Below are 8213 nucleotides of genomic sequence, written 5' to 3'. Positions count from 1 at the left end.
ACCACAGTTATGAGCAAATGGCGCCTCTGCTGTAAAATTGCATAGCAATGTTTCTCTCACAGAAATACGCACAAGTACTTTAAGTGCACAGTACTTTCTTCCTGTATACATTTTCTTGCTCCTACCCCAAACTCAATGTTCTCACGTGGTTTGTAGTGATTCATTTTGGTTTGCTTGGATTTTCTCTGTGTGAAAAAAAACTGACCCAGGGGGAAAACTTTATAATCATCGAAATCCAAAGTGTCCTCCAGACTGTTTTTTTAACAAAAATGAATGAATAATAGCTGTCTAGCCATAGTTGCACTAAGTCATATGTAGTATTTAGAGGGATCTATTGGCAGTTCTTGTTCTCCAAAATCATTTTGCACAAAATCTCTCACTTGTCTATTATGTCACTGGGTCGCAGTGCTAGCTTCCTGGCTAAGGGCTTCATCGATTCTCATACGCCCAAACAGCTTTAGCTTACTTGTTGCATTTGTATGGCATTTGAATTTGCCATGTCTTTCCATTCCCCTCGACAAATTCTTCATGTCGTCAAATCCATTTGTAATCCAAGGATTATTACTCGAGGACAAGGCTGCTGCGTCAAACAAAATGCATGACCATCAAAAAAGTTTTCCCAGCGCTGCCGAGCTTGCCAGCTATTCCACTCTCAAGTACGTGTCCACATGCAGTCTGCTGGATTAGGTTCAGTTTAGGAGTTGTTCTTTTTTATTTGTAACTAGTGTTTAAATCTTAATTTCCAAAATGTATTGGCAAGTAGGTATTGTAGTATCCCTCTCCATTGTTTGGTGTTCCCAGAGATTTTAGAAACTTTAATCCTCTCTGACGTTCCTTTGAACTATCTTTAGCAGGCTACACTTTTAGTTACAAGTATGTCATGTCACTACAGAGAAATTTGAAAAAGTTGAATTGTGATTGGTCGAAAAATAAGACGAGGCTAGCCTCCGTTCAACTTTTTCTCACGCTGTTGGTGTTGCAGAGGCTTCTTTGTCAACACACTTTTTTTTCTCATTGAAAGCAAAGCCGCTTTTGTCATTTGTCGCCTCCCTTGATGACTGGTGCGATCTCACACTAGATCTCACGCCAGCCACAGGACGACAACCGGCGATAACCTGAATGAACTTGCAATATTTTTATTGAATAAATACACAGAGAATCAGTGTTATTGTCATCACATATAATTATTTTTCTTTGTTTTTCTTCTCAAGTTCCAGAGGCGGCATTGACTCCCTTGCCTCCTTTGAGGACCCGCCGCTGGGGTTCAGGAGTGTGTCATTCTCTGTGTCACTAGTAGGGCAGTAGGCTATGTTGGGGCAGGCCCTGGGCACTGCTTGACATTAACACCCTCTCCCCACCCCCACATCCCCCCACTTACCCACCCCACCCCATTACCCCCATCTGTGCCATGGCTGTTCCAATTACCCATGAGCCCCTGCCAGGTCCCACATTCAGCTCTGGCACCTCAGTCATGCCCAGAGATGCCCAAGCAGTGGGAATCCACTTCCTGTTTGTGTCTGACTGTGTGCTCTCACATAGCCTCTCGCCAACAGGTCTGTTTTACTCTGTTTTATCCCTGGACAAATGCCGGTTTGGAAAAGGCCACCTCAGGCTGTCTCTCTGTCTCTTTTCGCCGTGTTTGAAGTAGGCCTTACCCCTCGCTGTGATGAAAAGAATACCTGCTTTTTTTACTGTGAATCAGTCAGTAAAACATTCTCCATTACTGAGGTAATTTCCAAGAAAGCATTACACTCAGAAGGTGCGTTTTATTGAGAGGAACTTGCAGCGCTGGGTAAATATACATTCCATAAGAATATCTGCCCCCAGAGACTGGAGCTATGATCACAGTGATGTTAGTAGTGTTGCTCTACCAGTTGAGGAAAAAGAACAAAAAGCTCTACACATATGTTTATGTGGATACTGGGGCATATCAGGGACGTGTAAATGTGAAAGTAGACAAAGAGATAGAGAGAGAGAGAGAGAGAGAGAGAGAGAGAAAAAAGAGACCGAGAGGAGAAGAGGAAGGCGGTGGGAGTCAGAGTTGATATTTCATGGCCTCTTAAAGTGCCTCTGAAATAGCCACATATTTCCTGTGTCTCATTTCCACAAGCTGACATTATGAGCCTGCTCCACCTGGTCACTGAACCATGATGGCAGTTTCATGCGGTTCAAAATAAAGAGGACGTGATGTCTATGATACAGAGATCATTCCACAGCGGCCATCGCATCTCTTGCATCCGCTGTGCCATTCGGACGACGTTGCTCTATCTGAGACAATCGGACAGTGTTGAGAGACAGGGGACAGGTGATGTGTGACTGAATGAGTGCAGTTAGCCCTGCTGAATGGATCCTCGAGACGAATGGATGCTCTCTCTCTCAAAGTGTCCCATTTCCTCTGGGTCACCCCAGGCTCAACAGTGCTCCAATCTCAGCACCGGAAGGGAAACAGAGCCGGCTAACCCTCTGCCAGATACCAGGCGTAGTCCGGGCTGTTTGGTACGGATACGGCCATACATCCCCACGCCACCCCCACTGCCTGCACCAGTGTAGCCACTCCAAACATCTCTGTGCCATAATGACATTTGCATACAGATGCCCTCCAAGTAAGATCCTCCTCATACCCCCGTCCCCTTCAATCAGCTGAGTCTTGTAGTCATGACAACGGAAGCGTGTGCACACCCCTTTAAACCCCCCACCCCACCCCCTTCACACACAAATACACACACACACACACATTCACACACTACACTCAAAACACTCCCGTAATTAGACTTGTACAATAACCCTCTGTCTGAAAACTCTGGGTGTCCTGATCCAGGTGGCCACACAAACATACACGCACACACACACACACACACATGCACTCTCCCTCGCTCTCTCTCCCTCTCTCTCTCTCACACACACACACACACACTTTCTCTCTCTCCCTCTCTCTCTCTCTTTCTCTCTCTCTCTCTCACACACACACATATACAGACTTCATTCACACTCCAATTCATTTGATCCCTGTGCTCTTTTGCTCTTGTTTCGTAGGAGAGGAAGGAGGGGTGTGTGTGTGTGTGTGTGTGTGTGTGTGTGTGTGTACGTGGGGGGTGTTGATGTAGCCACAGGAGGAGCATGTGTGTTGATGGGGGGTGGTGTATATGGTGATACAATATGTGTGAGCCGTGACCCCAGTGGTCCAGATCCGTCAGGGGGGGGGCTCATTATTACTGCCCTAGCCCCCCACCCCCCCCCCCACCCCCACCCCCACCCCCATGCCCCCCATGCCCCCCAACAGAGAAGTGTCTAGGCGAGAGAGGAAAGTGAGAGTCCTGAACCTTGGGGGGGGGGGGGGGGGGCAGAGGGATGAGGTAGTGTGTGTGTGTGTGTGGGGGGGGGGGGGTCTGCTGAGCTCTGATTCAGCACTTAGACTGACCCCCCCCCCCCCCCACCTCAGTCCTTCCCCCCATGCCTTTTCCTAACCCAGCATGCCCCACTCCTCGCCCCCCTCACTATTCTTGTTGGGGTTTTTCTTTTTGGCTTCTTGAAACAAGCCACCTACACTTCAGGACATCTGCTAAGCTGATTTGCTGGGGCTTAGCTGCTTCACAGTGGTATCAGAGAGATTAGGTGAAACAACATCCATTTCTGAGCAAGGCTGCTGCCTTTGTGTGCAGCCGCTTAGAAATGCCGGGGTTTTGTTTGTTCATCTCTCTCCTGAGTTGCACAACATATGTACGTGTGTGTGTGTGTGTGTGTGTGTGTGTGTGTGTGTGTGTGTGTGTGTGGGTGTGGGTGTGTGTGTAAAACTAGTCAGAATTATATTGTGTGTGTGTGTGTGTGTGTGTGTGTGTGTTGTGTGTTTGTGTGTGTGTGTGCATCTACTCACACACACACAAAATACGTGTATAAAACTAGTCAGAATTATAATGCTGATGCTGAGTTGCTGTCTTCATTGTTTCATGATTTATTTTCTTCTCTAACCTAGGTTCATTTTCACACAACATAACATCCTGTAACACTAGGAACTCAGATCTTTGCATCTCGCACTGGAGAAATTGGTATTTCAAACCCGTTACTTCAGTTGTTACTTCATACCACTCCCTTCAAAAATTACTTGAGCACGTTGTGTGTGTACAATAATATTTGGGAATGCTGATATTGTGCAATTGCCATTTATTGTGCAGGATTTACTGCCATATTTAATTGCTGCACACTCAGCCCTTTTTTTGCATGTGTGTGCGAGTCCGTATATGCGCATGTGTTAGCGAAGCAGACTCTGAGCATTTCAGCATTTTTTTTTTCTCCAGACATTTTTCACTTTTTTTTATGTGTGTGTGTTTGTATGTGTGTGTGTGTGTGTGTCCACTAAGCTCAACCACAGCACACACACACACACAGAGTAACAACACAAAGTTGTGGAGAGAAGAGAGAATGGAAGGAGAGGCTGGAGAGAAAGCGGAAGAGTGCTGCTGCTGCGTCAGTGGAACATTGTGCGGCAGTGACAGCTGGGCCCAGAAGCCCCAGCGCCCCTTTTCTTCTGCGGCACAAAGCCCATTAAGTATGGCACTCACTCAAAGGCCCCCGCCAGCCTCAAATGGCCGCTGGCTCCACCCAAAAGTGTGGCCGGTCTTTGTCATTGTAATCAGGCCTTGTTTGTGGAGGGCTGCCTGTATATACCGCTGGCCCGGGCCTCTGTTTGCCCAGCCTGCTGCTCCCGCGCGGGGAGGGAGGGATAAGGGGGGGAAGAGAGAAGAGAGAGAAGAGAGAGGCGGCAGGCATGCAGCGAGGGAGTGAGGGAGGGAGGGGTGGGTGGCTGACTGTCTGGGTGGATGGGGCAGGAGAGAGAGAGAGAGAGACAGAGAGAGAGAGAGGGAAAGGAAGGGAGGGAGGGGGAAAGGGGGAATCTGGGCCTCAGACAGACAGACAGAGACGGGATGCCCTCTGGCAGGAGTGACCCCTCAGTGACTGGCGGGGGGGTGCTGAAGCTGACTGGGGTAGAAACCGGAGATGACGATCATAAGGCCTGGCACTCAGACCAAACTGTGTGTTGTGCTGCAAATGTGTGCATGTGTGTGTTTGTGCTTCACGTGTGTGTGTCTGTGAGTATGTGTGTTTAGCGTGTGTTTCTGAATGTGTGTGTTTTAAGTCTATAAAGAATAGGGCAGGGTGGCTGAATGGGGGCCTGGGGCAGAGGCAGTCATGCAGTAAGCCTTTTATTTATTTATCTTTCTCCCCAGTCATCGTCTGTGCACTTTAGCCCACACAGACTGTGTACTGTACATCTAGACCTAGTGATAGAGACTGATAATGCAGGTGTAAAAATATACATAATGTTATAGTCAATAATAGTCAAAATTGTTATTTAATACTTTAAACTTTTAAAAGGGTTTATAATAATAAAGCAGTAGTGATATTGTTTATTATTAGTGGTCATTGTAGTAGTAATGCTCTTGTATTAGCTATGGTAGGAAAAGTATCCATGGTAGTGTCAGTTGTAATAGTAGTGCTAATGCTTGATTGTGTTTCTTATTTGTATTCTGGTCATTCTTGTAGTGAGTGGTGTAGTTGAATTACGGTGTTCCTCATGATCCCTCATAAATGAGCAGTTGAGACGATGGGGGATGGGAGGTTGCAACAGAAGGACAATGAAGTCATCATGTTTGGCCTCTGATCGCTTTCATAAGCCAGAGAGCACGACTCAGTGTGTGTGTGTGTGTGTGTATGTGTGTGTGTATGTGTGTGTGTGTGTGTGTTTGTGTGTGTGAGTGTGTGTGTGTGTGTGTGTGTGTGTGTGTGTGTGTGTGTATGTACGTGTGCGCGTGTGCTTGTGCATACGTGTGTGCTTGGTGTGTGCATGCTCACAGATGGACAGCATGCCGGCGTGCAAACACACACACACACACACACACACACACACACACACACACACACACACACACTGAGCTGCTCCTGTGCTGTATTTGTTAATGATAGTTTAACTCAAGGTCAGAAGCTCTCACAGCCATCATATCAAACAACATACATTTACCATTCACTCTGTACAAAACCACATGTCTGTTATCCAGCTACTGGTATCACAAGCCATTCCGAAGACATTTGAAGCATTTAGAGTCTTGGTATCCATTATATGCCTAAAACATCAATGGCTAAATCATCAATGTCTCTTTCTTATCCTTTCCTTCCATCCAGTCTCTTGTTAATTTTAACACTACACTGCACCACCAGAGAGAGAAAATACTAGCTGAATGCTATTTGACACAACCCCCCAGAAGCATCCACGCAACACACTGAAAGGCTTGGTATGTTTCTTTTATTCCACTTCACACATAATAATTCTCTTGACTATGCTTATTCTGCCTCTCTCTCTCTGTCTCCTTTTTTTTTCTCTGTTTGTCCCTCTTTCTTTGTCATCCTCTTGCCAGACAGCTGTAGGGCATGTCAGAGTTCATCTGTGAGTTGTATGGAACTCTGGGCCGTGGAGTGGAGGGGGAGTCCTAAAGTTAATAGGTTAATGAGTGTTTGGCGCACGGGGAAGAATACAGAAGGGTGTCTGGCACCCTCAGATAGAGTTAAAAAAAAGGAAGAAAAAAAAAAGATGGGAGGGGGGAAAACTTGCGTGGAAAGGAGGTGGAGGGGTGGGGGAGGGGGGGGGGGGGGTTTGGCTGCACTCCTTTAAGTGAGAGGCTCTCTTTGTCAGCAGACACAGAAAGCAAATTTAATAAGCAGTGAATCCATTACATGTTTTTCCCCCATTTTCTCGCCATGGCAACAGTGGAGCGAGGGCATTGAGACCAGCCTGCGGAGGACATTACTATCAGCTGAGCCATCTGTTAAAGGGGAAAGCTGTCCCACACCCCAAACCGACGGGTGTGTCCAGGCTCGCTCTTCCCCTCCTGGTCAGCAGCGATGAAGAGGAAGAAGTGTCAAAAAATAAAGATGCAAGAATAAGAGAGAGAGCGGGGGAAAAGGAGGAGGGGGTAAGATAGATAGATGGAAATGAGTGGAGAGAAGTGCAGAGAGAGTGACTGAGGTGTGTTTGTATGGAAAAGAGGTGGGGAAAGCAGTGCCTGCTGAGTGCAAATGGAAACATAATCCTGGGCTCCGCTCTCCAGAGTGTTCGCTGCCTTTCACTGCACTGCCAAGAAGCAGGAATAATCTGCTTCTTCATCTCTGGCTGCATGAGAGCCAAAGAGAGAGAGAGAAAACAACAATACTTTGGGTTTTGCTTCTAATCGATTACTAAAGAGATGAAACACTGGGGGATCTTATACCTCACTCTCATGAGTGATGGGCAACGTTTATGCTAGTTTCTATTTTACAAAAAGGGTCTGAATTGCTGTTTAATGTGTGTCTTTCAGGGCCCGGACCAAGGAAGTAGTTTCCAACTAAGTCAATAGCCAATCTTTCAATCTAAACTGCTGTTAACAGAGATGTATTCGCAAATGGCTGGTTCTGGCACAACAAAGGGAAAGTGGCTTTTTCAAAACTCCACATTTTGATAATTATGGGGAAGATGCTATTATGGTGGTCCTCATGATGTACATGATTGATTTAAAGGTGAACCATCCACTCTCACAAAGGCTCTTTCATTGACTGTTATGGGACACATCTAAGTGAAACTGAGCAGTTCGTTTTTCAGTCAGCTGTAGTTTAGTACCAGCGGGTTCTTTAGCAGCGGCAGGTTCTTGACACAGTCCCATTTGACTCTAGACAACCTTCTTGAGTGAAAAAAAATCTTTAAATATTCCTTTTAGAACCATTTTGTAATTGCAAGTATTGTCTTGATCAAAGAGGAGTCAGTGGAAATGAACACTGTTCATTAATGTGAACACATTGTGTTCTTTCTGATCTACTGCTACTATGTCAGCTGACACAATCAGACGGGAGATCTTATTAGTGCAAGACCGCAGATGGATGCTAATGATATTTCTTGTTTTTTAAACTGCTAATTACCCGACATCCATGCAAAAAAAAAAAATTGTCAGACCGCACATGATGATGTCATTTGCACAACTGTTCAGTGGATTGTGGGCAATTGTGTGGTCTCTCTTTAGAGGTCAGTGGACACAGCTCACCAAAACATAGGGCTTCATGGACTCATTATTATCGCATTCATCTTTATAGAAGTAAACAAAGTGGCCTCTAACAAAGTCTACTAATATGTGTGCATTGCCTTGACACACACAAGAGTTGCATCAAAAACAGGCCACAGTAATTTCTTCCTGAAT

This window comes from Clupea harengus, chromosome 4 (assembly GCF_900700415.2).
Source record: "Clupea harengus chromosome 4, Ch_v2.0.2, whole genome shotgun sequence".
NCBI classification, from domain to species: Eukaryota; Metazoa; Chordata; class Actinopteri; order Clupeiformes; family Clupeidae; genus Clupea; species Clupea harengus.
Note: the sequence above shows the minus strand (reverse complement) of the source record.